The following is a 17,098-nucleotide window of genomic DNA, read 5'->3' on the forward strand; positions in this document are numbered from 1 at the left end:
GTGTGTTGGGCAATAGCATCTGAGGAGGATCTGGTGAACGGTGGCAGGGCTGGATGATGTGGGACCAGAAATAAATTGTTTTCTTACTCAAAGTGGTGTAACTCCTTTGGGAATTAACCAGATATATTGGTAAATACCAGTTTGGTATTCAATCTTATTAAAATGAATTTAATACTAGTGAAAGGTCTGACAGGCCTTGAGGTCCTGACAGGCCTTGAGGACAGCTGTCCCCTATCCCCCATTTATTCACAACACAAGCATCAATAGAGAAAATCCCCTAAACTTGCCTCACCAAACTGACCTAAAGAAACCACCTCTAAGCCTGTGAGGTGTATATAGTGTTCATTTCCATTCAGACCTTGCTGACACTGCTGAGAATGAGGCCATTTAGTGATAGTAGACTTTATAGACTTTTTCACTAGGACCTGGACACAGGCAATCACCTCCTTACACAAAAGCTGCCTAACAGTACTGACTTTGCTTTTTAGTGTGCTTGACCAGACTTGAACCAGCTATTTTCTCTTGGCATCTTTGCTTGGTAATCTTCTAAATGTACATTATTTATTTAAAGATCCATAAAAGCTCTTAGGATAAACACTTTTATTAAAAAACCCTTTAAAGAAATAGATATTTGATCTAAACAGAGCTATAATGATCTGTATAGAAACAAGTGACTGTTCATGGTATATTTGCATTTTATAGGTCGATAGGGTCAAATCTACCTCATTTATGCTCATGTGCTCCCAGGAGGCATAATGTCTAGTACAATATGAAGCAATTGTAATCTAGTTACTGTATGGCAGTGGGCACTTTAGAAATTTCAGTAGCTTGATATATTATCTATTTAAATTTGTTGTTTTTTAAACTAGTAGTTTTGAGTCCAGTTTATGCATTAGTAGCCTAATTAAAATTACATTTTAAAGACAGCAAGTGTCAAGTTCTGCCACTGGATGAACATGAGTAGGTCCCATTGAATTTAGGGACAACTTCTCATGTACATTTAAGGACAGAATTTGGGATTCAGTTATTGTTTTTGTATGGGACACATAATAAGCATTAATAATTGCATTACAGCATTCCCAACATTAAAACCCATGGTAGGGAAACTTCAGGATTTTCCTTTCGCCAAGATGCCACTGAATTCTTCCTTCATGAGAAAAGATGGAGAAACAATGGAGGCAGGGGACACAGGACCTGTAGGCTGCAGATCTGTCAAGGGCCAGCACTCCTCCATCTGGCAGCTAGTTAACCCTGGTGAACCGCCATCATTTTATTGCCCACTCCTGCCTTAAAGAGATGTGGTCTTGCTACTGGTCATTCCAGTTGAACTTGTACTGTTTCCCTCTTTGTGGGGAGGATACAGTGCACACTACAGGGAAGAGCATTAACTCCTGCTCCTATTGCCCATTGCATCTCAATGGATTCTGAGTGGCACATGAAATATAAATTGGCTGTTCCTTTTATTCACTCATCTTCTACTCCAAAAGTGGGATCCTCTGGATCACAGCACAAAAGAAGAGGAAAACATGTCATCCTGGCTTGGCTTACTCCCACTGCTTCTGGGGCTTTTTTTTTTCTGTCCATATTGCTTTCGTGTTTTATTTGGTCTGGTGTGTACCTCGTACCCAAAGGAAGCAATGATTTCTAACATCTTGCCCATTTTCCAAAAATGTAATTAATACTTGTTATTCCTAGTCAAAATCATTATAGTGCCCACTTTCTATCTTGAGTAAAGTTTTGCTGGATTCTACCTGCAGTTCTCTCTCTAGACATTCATTTCATGAGCATGGGTTCTGAGTACCCATGTGGGCACAATTCCCAGAAATGTATCTGGAAGTTCCAGCACCAATAATATATAGCATTTATATAATAGCTTACATGTTCAGTGTGATGTTATACAAACATTAACTCCTTTCTAATGAAGATAAGAATCATTATTCCTATTTTATACACAGACAAGCTGACACAGAGAGGTGAAGCAAATTGCTCATACAGTTAATCAACAACAGAACCAGGATTAGAATCTGGATGATTCTGACTCCCAACCCCAGTATTCATTCATATAACCATGCTACTTCTTGTACATGTAATTAATGGGAGCTTTGCATGCATATTTGAGGGCAGAATTTGACCTTCAAATGGAAGATGTCTTAGACCCACTAAAAATCCTTAAATATAATATAGTAGCTTGACTTCCAGTGTTTATCACTATTATATTTGCTGTACTATTTTTAATTCCTGATGTTTTAGTCACCATTGAGAATTTGACCACTTAGTGTTGTATCTGGGGTGTAAATTGTATTGGCATCATCATTTCAAACTATTATGAAGGAATACAATGAGATTTACATGCTAAAATGTTTTGTGAATTTGGATTACATTGTGTTTCAAGTGCATATGTGAAAATGTTTATTTTTCTATAATTCTATGTGATTAATATCGGTGAGTGCATCTAATATACTTGTGATTAGCAGTGCCATTTACTTTGACTTGCCTATGGAGAGAGTGTTACTCAATATTTAAGCTTCTCAGGTTCTGTAGTTGCTTTAACTAAAAAAACCTAGTTGTGCATAACTCATGAATAAAATAATTGTTTATTTTCTATAAAGCACCGTGTCATTTGCATGCAGTTTTTGTGTAAGGCATGGTGTTAGAAATTGTAACAATTTTTAGTGACAACAGAATTGCAATGCAATCATCAGAGTTACTGGCATTGTACCTATCAACTTCAGACTGAACAAAACCCAATAAAATTATGAAATAATGTTTTGCTGCCTTCTATATTATTACAATAACATAAAATTCACACATTATTCCTAAAACAGAGGTACACAATTGGATGGGTGAGAATAATTGTCATTTGCAAAAATATATATATTAAGAAATGCCTTGAAATGCTCATGTCTGATCCAATGAAGTTTACAATGAATACATTATTATTATGCATGATTGTCAGTTACAATAATTTATTCAATTTAACATGTCATGGTTTAATCTACTTTATAATAAGGAAAATATTTCAGTTGGTGACAACAGTGCAACTGAGATCCAAACCAGGCCCAATATACCTTGAATATCTACCTATTTTACACACTATATATTTGATCCAAAACCTCTTCATCACTTTCTATTTTCACCTACCACAACAACTGTTGTCAAAATTTCTCTCTCTCCTCTTTCTTTCCATTTTGTTAACCTTTTCCCTTTCAGCCTGAGGTATGTATTCTACCAGTATTGCAACCTTTATCTAACACTCTACAGTATATCACCCAATATATTAAGATCAAAGGCTCAAATATCCCTATAGCTCCTTTTCTTTTCTCTTTGTGGATAGCTATTACATGCTGATTCTGCTGCAGGGTGACTACATGTTGATTTTTTAGGTAGCTTAAAATTAAAAAAACCCTCCAATATAGTAAATGTTTGAGGAAAACTGTACCCGACAGCAAAAATATCTTGCTGTACTGGTCTCATTGCAGACTACTCAATATTTTTGCTCTTGTTCTTACTATAATGTCATTCGATATTTTTATTCTCAGGAGGCAGCAGTAAAAGATAATATAACTTCCTATATTATGCAAAAACTGTATATTATGTGTTTAAAATACTGTTACAGCTGTATATACTCTCCTGTCACTCTCATGACTCCTGAAGATACTACGCACTTGTTTGACCTCGGAGATAAGATTGAGCAGACACTGACCTGCTCTAACTCAGGCTGACAAGCAACAGCTCCCAAGTGGCCATTACACAAGCTAGGTGGCACTAGAGTGCAGTGGTGTCCTTTCATGACTGTTTCTCCTCTCCTGAGAAGGCCTCAAATGCCAGATCTATGCCAGAAGAGGATCTAGTAAAAGTAACTTTATAGTCAGGGCTGTGCAAAGGTGCCCTCTGGGGGCTGGGTTCTGGACTTTTGATAGGATTGTTTTAGATCTGATTCAGCAAACACTTAGCACAGTAGTAACTTTGATTAGTCAAGGAGCCCCATTAAATTCAATGCAGCCACTCAGTGAATGAAGTGACTTACATGATTATTTTCAGGATTGGATCCTAAGCAATAGATCATAGTTACTGATGCGATACTTGCATAGATGAGTCCGGATCAAAAATCCTGATCTGTATGCTTCTGAATTCATGGGAAGTTGGAGTCTGAACTTATATTTGGAGCTGAACGCTATGGTTCAGGAACATCTCTGATTACATGGATATTTAAGCAGCTGTGGAAATATGATGTAAATCAATTCCTGCTTTTCTTTATATAATAGTAATAAATACTTATCTATCTGTAATAATAGTATAACTTCTGGCAAACAAGTGGTGTGGCTTTTACTAGAAAAGCATATTATTTCAAGTCAATTTGATAGTATTTGTATAACATATTTAGCTACATGTAACTAAACTTGTAACTTTTTTCTTCCCTCCCTCCATAACTGAGTAGCATCTTTAAAAGTGAGCTCAAATTTTCAATACTAAATATAGATTTAGGTGATGTGGGAGATAAGATAAATGTTTACAAATAGTGGTGAGGGAGAGGAGGTTGTTCATCTAGTGCTATATTTTTTTATTGTTGTGTCCATTAAAAAAAATGAGCAGCTTGGATGCATCTAACATTCAAATAGGCCTGAAAAGTAGGAACATGAGATTTCAATAAGAGCGGAACCAGAAATAGTAGCAAAATAAAATATTGTGATGTTATAAATCTGTGCTTCTTTATTACCTCAAATCACCATCTCTGTACTTCCTGTCCCACTTTCTATGTGCTTTTTAGTACTATCACTGTATGTAAAGACTATGTTTCTCCTTTGTTCAGACACAGCTAGGGTTTGACTTTATCCAACAACGTGAAATTATATTATACCTTGTGTTTGAATGTGAACTCGTCTTACACTGCATAGCAATGCACTCTGAAGGGATGTGAAATTCTGAAGCACACCACATGCTGCACACTAACTGGCTGATATAGACTTTACTAGTACTCACTACAATTTCTTAGTAATTGAGAAGTAGCCGTGTTTGTCTGATCTTGGTAAAACAAAAGGAAAAATATGTAGCACTTTAAAGACTAACAAGATAGTTTATTAGGTGATGCACTTTCGTGGGGCAGACCCACTTCGTCAGATCATGTTCTGAAAGAGAATTGGCATGACCATATATAACAAAGGAATACAATGAAGAAAGAACATTTCTTCGTGTACGTGAATGTATTGCTGTTGAAATTGTACTATGTTAAAGGGAGCAGCTTTGCTTTCACATAGTTTTTCTCTGCTGTTTGCTATCAGATCACTTACAAATCCAAGCTATTATTATTTGTTTCTAATATTGTATCACTTCAGAGCGCCAGGTGTAACCCTGTACAAAGCAAAAAAACATGGTTCTTGTCCCAAAGAGCTTGCAGTTTAACGTACTAATAATGCTCCTGAATACTGCCTAACCTGCTGGTCTGCCATTTACCTGCAACCTCTTTGCACTTCTTTTGGATCCACTGCTTATAATCTGACCAGCTAGCCAAATAGAGCAAAATCCTGGAGCCATAGGATTCACTGGGAGTTTTGCCAACATCAGCAGGGTCAAGATTTCATCTATTATCTTTAACAAGAAAGTAGATATTAGATCTATTGAAAAGCATTCCTTTAGCAGGTTCATTCTATTTTTCTGGCTCATCTTGGTTCAGTCTCTTTGAACATTTGCTCAATTATATCAAGTTTGAGGACTATACTTGATCTGGTGAGTCTGTCTTTCTTCGGTTTGGTTTTATGAGAAGCTAACCTATTCCAGGCACATTCCATTTTCATGTCACAACCAAATCCTTATGTTGCTTTAAGATACAATAAGAGGAAGCTATATGCCAAATTTGGTAGCCCTTACTGTTTAGGAGGAGTTCTTGATCAAAGAGACAAACTCTCTAAAATATATAGTAGATTATTTTCTTAATAGGAACAAGTAAGTAATTATCAACAGCAGTCTCTGTTATGTGAAATAATGTTACATTCTTAACACTAATAATTCTTTCTGGCTTCTCACATAGTCGAAGTAACAATAAAATGGCTAAAGAGAATTGATTAAAAATCATGTATTTTCTTACATATAAAAACTTGTGTCTGCTAAACTATCCTAGGCTATTTAAAGGATAAGAATGCTAACAAGATGGGAAACTCACATTTATTATTATAAACCATGCAATACAATAAAATTATGAATGATCTAATTATGAATTTAATTCTGAGTAACATAATAGTACACATACTCTAAAGGATTTTCTCACCAGGAGTCCATCTATATATTGCTGCTGCCTATAGAGTTTAGGGGAAAAGGCTTGACTTTTCTAGAGATTTCAACCAAACTAATTTGCACTTTCAATCTGTTTATATTTTTCAGACTGTTTGTCAAAGATCACTAAGACATTATGACCCTGGAATTGTAATGTTAATTACTGTAATTGAAGGGTGACCCATGTGGACATTTCACATTAATGTGAAATTGGGGGGAGGGCTAGCTCAGTGGCTTGTGCATTAGTCTACTAAACCCAGGGTTGGGAGTTCAATCTTTGCAGTAGGCCATTTGGGGCAAAAATTTGTCAGAGATGGTACTTGGTCCTGCTGTGAAGGCAGGGGACTGGACTCAATGACCTTTCAAGGTCCTTTCTAGTTCTAGGAGATAGGCAATCTCCATTAATTTAATTTATTACCCATGAAGACAGCTTTAAAAAAGTTTGGAAAAGATTATACTTGGCAAACTGATCAAGTACCCTCATTTTCTAGTTTCTATGTATTAACCACTTGTGAAATAAACATTAGTTTGAAGACAAGTAGAGTTTAACAACACCAATTCAAGTATCTAGTTATCTTAAGTACCTCTAACTTTGCTGTATCTTCTCTGAGACCAAGGTAGTGCAGAATTAGATGGGAAAGGAATGTCAGAGAAGAGGGATGCGAATGATTAAAGCTATGGCAAAATGCTCTTAGGTTTAAAGTAGGGACTACAGAGCCCTCAAGGAAGTGGAACACTAGTAAAGATTCTCTTGCACAGCTAAGCAATGGGGTAGTTGTGCAATGGGATGAGCATAGACCTACCACGATGGGGCCTGTGCTATTTCTACTTAAGTCAGTACAGGGAAGGACTTGGAGCTAGGGTAGAGGACCAATGCGTGTTACCGTTAGTTAAAAAGCTATAAAACTCCAGTAGATGCAGTCTCCATTTGTGGAGGTGGGGTACAGCTCTTACTAAAGCCTTGGCACTAGACAAGCATTGGCAGAAATACCCCAAGTCCTGTTCATAGGATGCATTCAATTTCATCCTTTCCAGTCCCCATGGAGTTCCATTATTTACTCACGCACACATTGTACAAATGGGAGGCTGGAATTTCCTTCATAACAAAATATAGAAATTTAAAGTGGATTGTCTGCCTATAAAGACATTTTAACACAAAAACAAAAAATTAAAATGAGCTTCTCTATTTAGCATGGAAAGATCCCTTTCAGTTGGGGCCTGATTCTATAGTCCAGCAAAGTTTTGTCTTGATGACCATAAACACTTAAGTCTTTTAGTACCTTATAGGGGTCAATTGCAGAAGAACTCTGTACTTGTGAAGAATAGGGGTGGTGAGGCCTGCATCCCCGCCCCCCCTTTCACATTCTCCCTTCACTTTTCCTACTACAGATGAGCCAGAAGCAAACCTCTAGGAACATATGCCATTGTAGCAAGAACGAATTGTAGATAAAGGTGGGAACATAACAATCTTGTTTATCTAAATGTACTGATCATGTAAACAAAGTCAAAGGACAAGCGGTACAGCTGAGCCATACTATAACAAGCAATGAGTAACCTCTGGATATTTCCAAACTGGCACATACAAGGTAAAGACACAGTATTTAAAGCTGCACCAGAGCACAGCAATTTGGACCTCACCGATGGGCTTTGGGTACCAGCACCTCAGAAGCTGAGGCAGTCTCCCACTTCATCTGCAAATGAAATGGGGTTTCCGTCTAGCTGAAGGGATGTAAGCAATGCCGCTTTTCCTATCATGTTGTTCTTTTAGTTAAGGGGCACAGCTGTTAGCTATCAGGAAATAAACTACTTGTGTTTGACAGATACCTGTGTAGTGTCCTTTGTACTTTGAGAACCCAGTGTCGGACCTGAGACTTACTCTTGCCAGCAACATACCTCTGATTCCACAAGGTGCTCAGCCCTCAATTCCTTTTGAAACCAATGGGAAGATGTAGCAAGACTCTAGGCAGAAGTTCTAGGGTGAAGGTCTATACTGAAAGGGTATGTCTACATAGCAGGGCTAAAGTCCAATTAAACTCCGCAACTTGATCTACGTCAGTTGCATAGTTTAATTCAAAATAGCTTAACTTGGCTTTAGGTGCTGTCTACACAGCGGGAAGTTAAAGGAAGAACACTCTCCCTTCAATTTCCCTTACTCCTTGTAAAATGAGGGTTACCATCAGTCAGCGTAAGAAGTCCTCCAGCTCAACAATATTTTGAAGTAAAACCTTGTCGTGTAGAAGCGCATTATGTTATTTTGGAATAATATCAGAGGGGAAATTATTATTTTCCTTGCTCTACTAAAAGTCCACATCCAGTACTAGAAGAAGCTGATTCTTTTCTGTGAGTGTTTTCCATTGCCACATGACAGAGGATTGGGTATTGTGGAGTGAATAGGAACAAGCCTCCCAACTTGGATTATAACTGATTAGTTCCTTTCACTTTCTGTTTCTCATGCATAATGCTACGGTGTCTGAGTCTTAACCAATGCAGGGCCAAAGTGCATCCACATTAAAAGAAAAGGTGTGGTGGAAGAATCAAAAATAATACTGCATTGTAAAGCCAAGCTGAAATCTATAGTGTTTGTATCTGTCCCTCATGCTGTTTGTATCTATTCAGTAAGGAAATCTTTAAATGCAAAACACTTTTGATATTTTTTCTATTGTATTTTCTGTGTTTTGTAAAACCTTGGTTATGTTGAGTTTTTTAAACAAATTCCGAGGGCTTTATTCTACAGCTTAGCCACAATAATTTAGGGCTTGCAAATGTATTGCAAAACTTGGAGTTATTGCATACTCATTTCCGATTTCCTTAACTTTCTGCTTAAAAATGCCAAAGTTTTCTTTTGCCTGACCAAAATGTTACTTTCAATTGGCGCCATAAAATTAGTTGTATTATTTAATCACTGCATAAGTATAACAAACATTTATTTATAGCAAGTTTTATTCTTTTTACAGCATTTCATTTGAATATACAGTTTGGAAGACACCCTGCTTTCCATAAATTATTTCTGGATTTACAATAGATGTTTTAATTAATTAATTTCAGGACATTTTTGTTTCTAGTTATTATTTCTACAGCAATTACTTCCATGGAAAAGCAATATTTCAAAACATATTTAATGTATTTTGTTTTACAGTGTAACATGGAAGCGTGTAACAGAGTCCAGCACAATGTGATCAGTCAGCTCTCTACTGATCTCCAGGCAAGGGCTCCAAACATAGCTTACAGGGCCTGGGAAGACTTCTATTCATAAGAACATAAGAACGGCCATACTAGGTCAGACCAAAGGTCCATCTAGCCAGTATCCTGTCTTCCGACAGTGGTCAATGCCAGATGCTGCAGAGAGAGTGAACAGAAACGGGAATCTTCAAATAATCCCTCTCCTGTAACCCATTCCCAGCCTCTGACAGAGGCTAGGGACACCATTTCTAATCATCCTAATTGCCATTGATGGACCTAACCTCTATGAATGTATCTAGTTCTTTCTTGAAGTTTGTTAAAGTCCTGGTCTTCACAACCTCCCCGGTAAGGAGTTCTACAGACCAACCATGCTCTGTGTGAAGAAAAACTTCCTTTTCTTTGTTTGAAACCTGCTACCTATTAATTTCATTTGGTGACACCATTCACTTTCGAAGGATTTATATCAGACCTATTATTTATTTATCTAGGGTCTCCTGTATGTCCTCATTGCCATTGTATTTGAGAATTTGGGGAAATGTACTAAGATGGATGCAAGGAAGCCTAACTTTCTTTCTCCTTGCTGCTTATTCTCAGGAGTTGTTTTTTCTTAATTGTGTGATTTGGTGGGGTTTTGTGGAAATGTTACGTCAATGGGGGATTCATTTTGTTCAGAAGGTGCTGACAATGGTGGCCATCCAAGTTTCTTCTGAAAGTGAGTTTACAGTGAAGGGCCAGAATCTGTCTCTTGTATGCACAAGTCTCACTTTTGAGTTTGGTGCTGCATTGTTCTAGTGGAACCCAGCTGTTATGAAAGGTCACAATCACATATAGTGAGATGGTTCTTCAGGTAACTTGGAGGTAACCCGTCTCATGGAGGAACTGAAGATGAGGAACACAACCATATTTTTTAGGTTGTAGTGAGTTTCCTGGCATATATGTTTTGTCTTGTATAATATGGTTAAAAGGCAGTAACAACTAAACAAACACCTTAAAAAACCATACTCTGGTTTTCACAGTTATTCTGCTGCTACATCAGTCTGTTGCCATATCTGTTACCCACTGTCTCATGACAGTTTTCTCCTTCCTTTGCCCTCTTAATTTCCCTTCCAACATTTGTTGAGGGATTCTGATACTAAACAGCCATCCTCCTCTGTACAAACAGGAGGTGGGCATGTTTCTTGGTTGATGATGGCTTCAGTGATAGATACGTTATGTCTCTCCCCCATGGATTTAAGAAACCTGACAATTCATCTGGATTCATTTGTGATGCACAATGCAGAACTTACACTAAATTGTTTAAGTTCATAAAGTCAGAACAGATCAATGTGAACCAGCAAATTCTGTACTTCCTGAATTTCACAGAACATCTTTCTGGTACTTGTTGGCCTGGAGCACTTGTGCACATGAGTGGAAGTGCATTGGAATTTGTTGTGTTCTACTGAGATGTTTTATTATTCAGTACTGTTATTTTACTAATTTGTATTAGTTTTTGCTAATCACTGGAACAATACTTTATTGTCTTGCGGCTTATTAATAGTTTCAAACTCTATACTGACGCCAATAGGAAGCTAGTGCTAAAACTCAACCGATATTTCTATTTTACAATAAAATAGAAATATAAAATGTATTTTTAATAGAGTGAAAAGGTTATGAGACCATCAATTATAAAACTAGCTTGTAAACTCCTGGGGCAGAACTGTCATATTTTACTTGTTTGTCCACTTGACACCATGGACTGTTTGATTGGGATTCCCAGTTTCCCTAGCCTAGGTTAGGCAATACAAATACTAAACAAATAGTCATAATATTTAGTTAGGGGCTATAGCTTTGTAACAGTATTTAGTGTTCCAGGATTCCTCTTATGCAAGGTCAGGGCATGGATGTTTGCTACTTTTTCTCTTTTCCTTCTTTCATCTCTTTCCTATTAAAGAGAAATAAGGATGAGAAAATAGTTAAGAATGTGAATCTCCAGAAGCATCACCTCTGCTCTGTCACATTCAATGTACTGCATGCATCTTTATTCTCTATTTTGCGATTGATGGTACTCTTTTCACCATCCAAGTACTATCCTCTTTGATCTCAGTGGGAGTAGACTTGGATGTAATGTTCTTATTTTAAACATAAGAACGTAAGAATGGCCATACTGGGTCAGACCAAAGGTCCATCTAGCTCAGTAGCCTGTCTGCCGACAGTGGCCAGCACCAGGTGCTCCAGAGGGTGGACCAAAGACAATGATCAGCTATTTGTTTCCTGCCATCCTTCTCCAGCCTCTGACAAACAGAGGCCAGGGACACCACTTCTATCCCCTGGCTAAAAGCCTTTTATGGACCTAACCTCCAGGAAATTATCTAGCTTCTCTTTAAACTCTGTTACAGTCCATAAAGTAAGTAGTTTGACTGAAGTTGTAAAACATCATGAAATACCACCCATAGAAATGAATTAAAACAAGGTGATACAATAGATGTTTTTAAGAAGCATCAAGAAAGCATAAAAAATACAATGTAAGAAGATGAAGCGCATACATCAGTTGTTCCAGTAAAGAATATTAGTATTCAAATGTGAATTCTTTCAGCTAAAAAAGAAAAGAAAAGAGATCAACAAGCTAGAGAGCCTGACAGACAGGGCAACTCCAAGTTGGGTAATTTTATTCCCCCATATCTTGTGGAGCTGTCAATGTTGTGAGTTTTTAGGTTGGTACTTTATTTCCCCCAAAGAAAGATTTTAAATTTGCATCTATGTTTCTCTGGCTTTCAAAGGGTTGGTTACAAGGTTCCCTCTAAGCTGAATGGCAGCAGGGCCTCACAGCTGTTTAATGAACCCCAGCCAAGGACTCAGGACTGCTGTACACAGAGCTGCCAGCTGGGGGAGGGCCACTTTCCCCTCAGCTACAAAAGCAGCTCCCTGCTGAGGACAGAGCAGCAAGTCTTTTCTAGCTGGTAGGGACACCTCCCCTCCCTACTTGGGCAGAGCTCATTAAGCAGCTGCAGTCCCGTGCTGCTGTGTGCAGCTTAGAGGGACATAAGAACATACATAAGAATGGCCATACTGGGTCAGACCAATGGTCCATCCAATCCTGTCTGCAAACAGTGGCCGATAGCAGATGTTCCAGAGGGAGGGACCCCAACAGGTAATCCTCACGTGATCCCTCCCCTGTTGGAACCTTGGTTGGCTACAGAAAGGTATGTAACTAATGAAATAGGTAGTCAAAAGATTATACATTAAGAATTTATATATAAAGTAAAGTCAAACTCTATACAACATTATTTAGAAAACTGATGTAAGGTGAACCGAAACACATTTATACTGATGAACTCAAGTTATTAGTAAAGAAAAATTAAATGGAAAAAGGATGGTCTGGTAGATTCCCCTCAGTTCTTTGGCAGAAAGCAGAGGCTCAGCAAAGAAATTCATCACACTTGTCATGCTGCTGTTACAGTTATCACACTGGAGACCTCATTTTTTGCGTCAGTTTAGAACTGAAATTGCTTTGGTTTCCTTGGAGCTGGGATTATATTTTCCTAGCAACTTGATAAAAAACAGAGTTATCATCCCAGAGAAATGTTCTTTTAAAAAGATAGTTTGGACAAAGCATCAGAAAACAATGAAAAATCTTCAGTGGAGAGAAGATTGATTATATAATTAAATGTCTTTTCAGTCTAGGATGTCTATGGTTCCTTCTTCCAGAGTGAGTATTGGGATGATGCCTCTTTCTTTGGAGTGAGACAGATAACAGCTACATAGTTTAAAAAGATAGTTCTGAATCTGAGAGTGAATCTAGGCCTTAAGACCGCCACCTGAACAATCCAATATTCCGGCTGCCCTGAGGAAGTTCAGTCAGGAAGTTCTGCCTTGCCTTGCCCATAGGCTCTTACAGGCATGAGCATATCCATCCACGAAGGGATGAGAACCTTTACAACAAAATGTATGTCTGCAGGGCCAGATTAACTCTTTTAGGGACCCTGGGCTATTAGATAGCATGGGCTCCCTAGGCTCTGAGATAGGGTCAAAAATGAGAAGTTCAGAGTGTGGTAGGGGGCTATGGATTAAGGCAGGAGGGTGTGTGAGTGAGGGGTTCAGGCTCTGTTGAGGAGGATGAGGGCTCTGGTATGGGGCCGGGGACCAGGTGTGTGGGGTGCAGGAAGGGACTCCAAGCTGGAGCTAAGGGTTTGGAGTGCAGGAGTGAACTCAGAGTAGGTTGAGGTGGGGGTGTAGGGCCTGGGTGGGAGCTAGGGTGTAGGAGGGGGATCAGGACTGGAATAGGTGATTGGAGTGTGGGACACTTACATGGTGCAGCTCCATACTGCTCTGCACTCACCTAGAGGCTCTGCCGCCATATTGCCTATTGGCTATGATTCACAGCCAATGGGAATTGAAGGGACAGCACTTCCTGTGCTCATGGGGTTGGAACTGGGACTCCAGGGTGAGGTGGGAGGAAAAGCAGCAGCATGTGGAACTGCCTCTGCTAGGAAGTGCTAGTGTAGAACACAGGCGTTGTAGGGGCTGTAGCCCAGGCCAAGGGGGCCCCCAGGCTACAGCCCTTATAGTGCCCTTAATCTGGCCCTGTATGACTGAGAAAAATCTCTATGGTAAGTTGTACAAATGCTTTATGACTTAGTGGGTGAACCCTATCATCCCGGAAACACTGGCCATATTCCCCAGCACATGGGGTTTTCCACCCTACGTACTCCCCAGCGTGTACTTCAGGAGGTGAAGGATGCTTTGCCACCCACTGCTCGGGTTTATCTTGACAGAGTCCTGTGAGAAGGTGCACCCCGCCTGCCCCTCACCCCTAGCTCTCCTGATCTCTCCATTGGCTCCCAGCCCTGTGTACCTTTCCAACCACCTCCCCCTCATCACCTAAGCTGGCTGAATACATTGCATCTGGTCCCCTTTCAAACTGTGCCAACAAGTCCTCTGTACATGCTCGTGCTTCAAACTCTCCTCTTCCCCACCCTTGCGACCCACCCAGATACCAAGTGGTGGGACCTCCTACCATCAATAGAGGGTGGGGAGCCCTGGTGGGTCAGTCACTATTCCACCTTGGTTCCATGGCCCGCCGGGGACATCAGCTGGAAAATCCTCCATGGTGCTGTGAGCATGGGCATGTACTTGACGTAGTTCACCCCTGTCCCCGACACTTGCCCCTTCTGTGGTGAGAGGGAGACCCTGGCACACATTTACATGGAGTCTGCCAGGTTACAGCCCCTCTTTCAGCTCTTCCAGAACCTCTTGTTGAGGTTCTGGCTGCACTTCTCCCCTCACCTATTAATTTATGCACACCCCATCCGTGTGGGACCTCCTCGTCAACCTCCTCCTGCCTATAACTAAGATGGCAATTTATAAAATCAAGGAGCAGAGATGGGCTGAAGGAGGGCTCTGTGACTGTGGGGCCTATTTCTGCTCCTGCATCCATTCATGCATCCAGGCAGAGTTCCTCTGGGCAGCGTCCACTGGCTCTCTCGAGACCTTCGAGGGACAGTGGGTATTGTCCGGGGTTCTCTGCTCAGTGTCCCCATCCAGTTCTTTCATTTTAGCCCTTTGACCCTCATGCCTGTCCCTGTTTTCTTTTTCTTTGTCCCTTGGAACCACTTGGGCTATGTCTACACAGGCAGCTTCTTGCGCAAGAACTGTTTTGCGGAAGAGTTCTTGCACAAAAAGTCTTCCACAAGAAAGCGTCTACACTGGCATGTGCTTTTGCGCAAGAGCGTCTATGGCAGTGTGGACGCTCTCTTGTGCAAGAAAGCTCTGATGGCCATTTTAGCCATAGGGCTTTCTTGCACAAGAAATTCATGTTGCAGGTCTACACTGCCCTCTTGTGCAAGAGCTCTTGCAAGAACACGTGTGCAGTGTAGACACCCGGCAAGTTTTTGCACAAGAACAGTTTTCTTGCACAAGAAGCCGCCAGTGCAGATGTAGCCCCGGTGTCCAGGGCTCAGAAAAAGACAGCAAGAACACTGGCCATATTCATCAATGAAAGGCCATTCATTGTTCTTATTAAAGGCTACCAGCTGACCCAGCCCTACAACTAGGTGTATACCAATCACTTGTGGTGTTTCAGAATTCATCTATTGCTCCTGGGGAATTAAAATGACTTAAATTGAGTGTTCCCCATGCTAGCCAGGTCTTACCTATAATTGGAATGCCTGAAGTGTGCGTGGGCAGATGATACTCTCACTCCAGCTTGTCTAGAGCTAATGGAAAGCAGCTGAGGCTTGTCAGTCAGCCAGCTATTCAGGGCAGATATACTCCATTGCCTTAATGAGCCCATTACGGAAACCTAGACTACCAGGCCCATCTCCAGTCAAAATCAGGAAAGAGAGTAGGCGACCTCTCTTGAGACACACTTGCATGTAGTTAACAGAGTAAGTGGATTTAAAATATTTTGTTTGTTGTTATATGTTGTTGGAGAAATCTCAGAAATGAAGGCACAATTGAAGTTACCAGGCTGTATGAGCCGTATGCCTCTGGGCTCAGGAATAAGCTAGCTTTTCCATCATCAGCATGGGGCTGGTCTGCAGCTCCTAGAGAGTTTTCCCTGTACTGATCTTTTCTGGACTAGGAGCTTTTCATATTATCAGGACAACATTCATGTGTCCACCAGTGTGAAAGAAATTAGATGTTTCTGTGTAGCTCCAGTACTGTATTCTAAAAATGTGCCCCGAGGAAGGAGAAAGTGAAAGGGAAAATGAATTTGGAATTCTCTAATTCTGCTAGAACCCTTTTCTGTTCTGTTCAGTCATCTCTTGCTTTGCTTTGTGTGAATCAGGCTCCTGAGCATTTTACAGGGAAGTCACTCACTGTGAGTTTTGGATGAGCCTCAGCTGGGAGATGATTCACTTACCTGGTAGGGAAGCATATATATTAAGTATGTCTTTTTAGCAATGTCAGTAAGTAGCTGAAAACCTGTGTGTATATATAGCCTCTTCAGTTTCCTCCTTGTGATCTTCCAGCATGCTGGTGGTGTTCAAGTATAGATTGTACAACTTGACAAAATTTCTGCATGAGGTAACAAAAATAGTTTTTGATTCACTTTATCACTTGCTTGGCTTGTTAACCTACACAACCATTTTAAGAACAGGTGGGCCAAAGTCTCATCTAAGTCTCTGGTGTTACCATTTAACGTAGTGGATATAGGTTAGCGTATTACTTCAGATTTACCAGGTGCCTTAGCTTATCCCTCTCCTTGGCAATCCTGATTGATTAGCTTATCTGCTCTTGGCAACCTATCAGAGGGTTGTGATGGCAGTATAAGGGCTGCAGTGGTTTGTGCTGAAGACTGAATATAGTCTCCTAGCTACCAGCCGGGACAACTGTAATGAAAAATGCTGTATTTGCCTGTTTGTATAAATATCCAAAAAGCAACCCCCATTCCTCTGGTGGGTTAGATTGTTGTGAAAGCAGCCAATAATCAGTTACCAAATTACCACCATGGGATCTCCTTGTTTAAAGTGACTGAATGAAACTATTTAGGCTTTCCTGCCATTTCCATTTAGTTTAGAAGTAAAAAGCTTGTAACTTCACTTAACTGATAGAATCTTTCTCTCCCTTCCCCCCACTCCCAAACCTAAGAGAAGGTCATGGAAGCCTATTGAGTTCCCAGTGCCTGGTGAAGGGGAAAACTTGAAGGGGGATACAGTCATATCTTCTCCCC

The sequence above is a fragment of the Pelodiscus sinensis genome, chromosome 10 (assembly GCF_049634645.1).
Source record: "Pelodiscus sinensis isolate JC-2024 chromosome 10, ASM4963464v1, whole genome shotgun sequence".
NCBI classification, from domain to species: Eukaryota; Metazoa; Chordata; order Testudines; family Trionychidae; genus Pelodiscus; species Pelodiscus sinensis.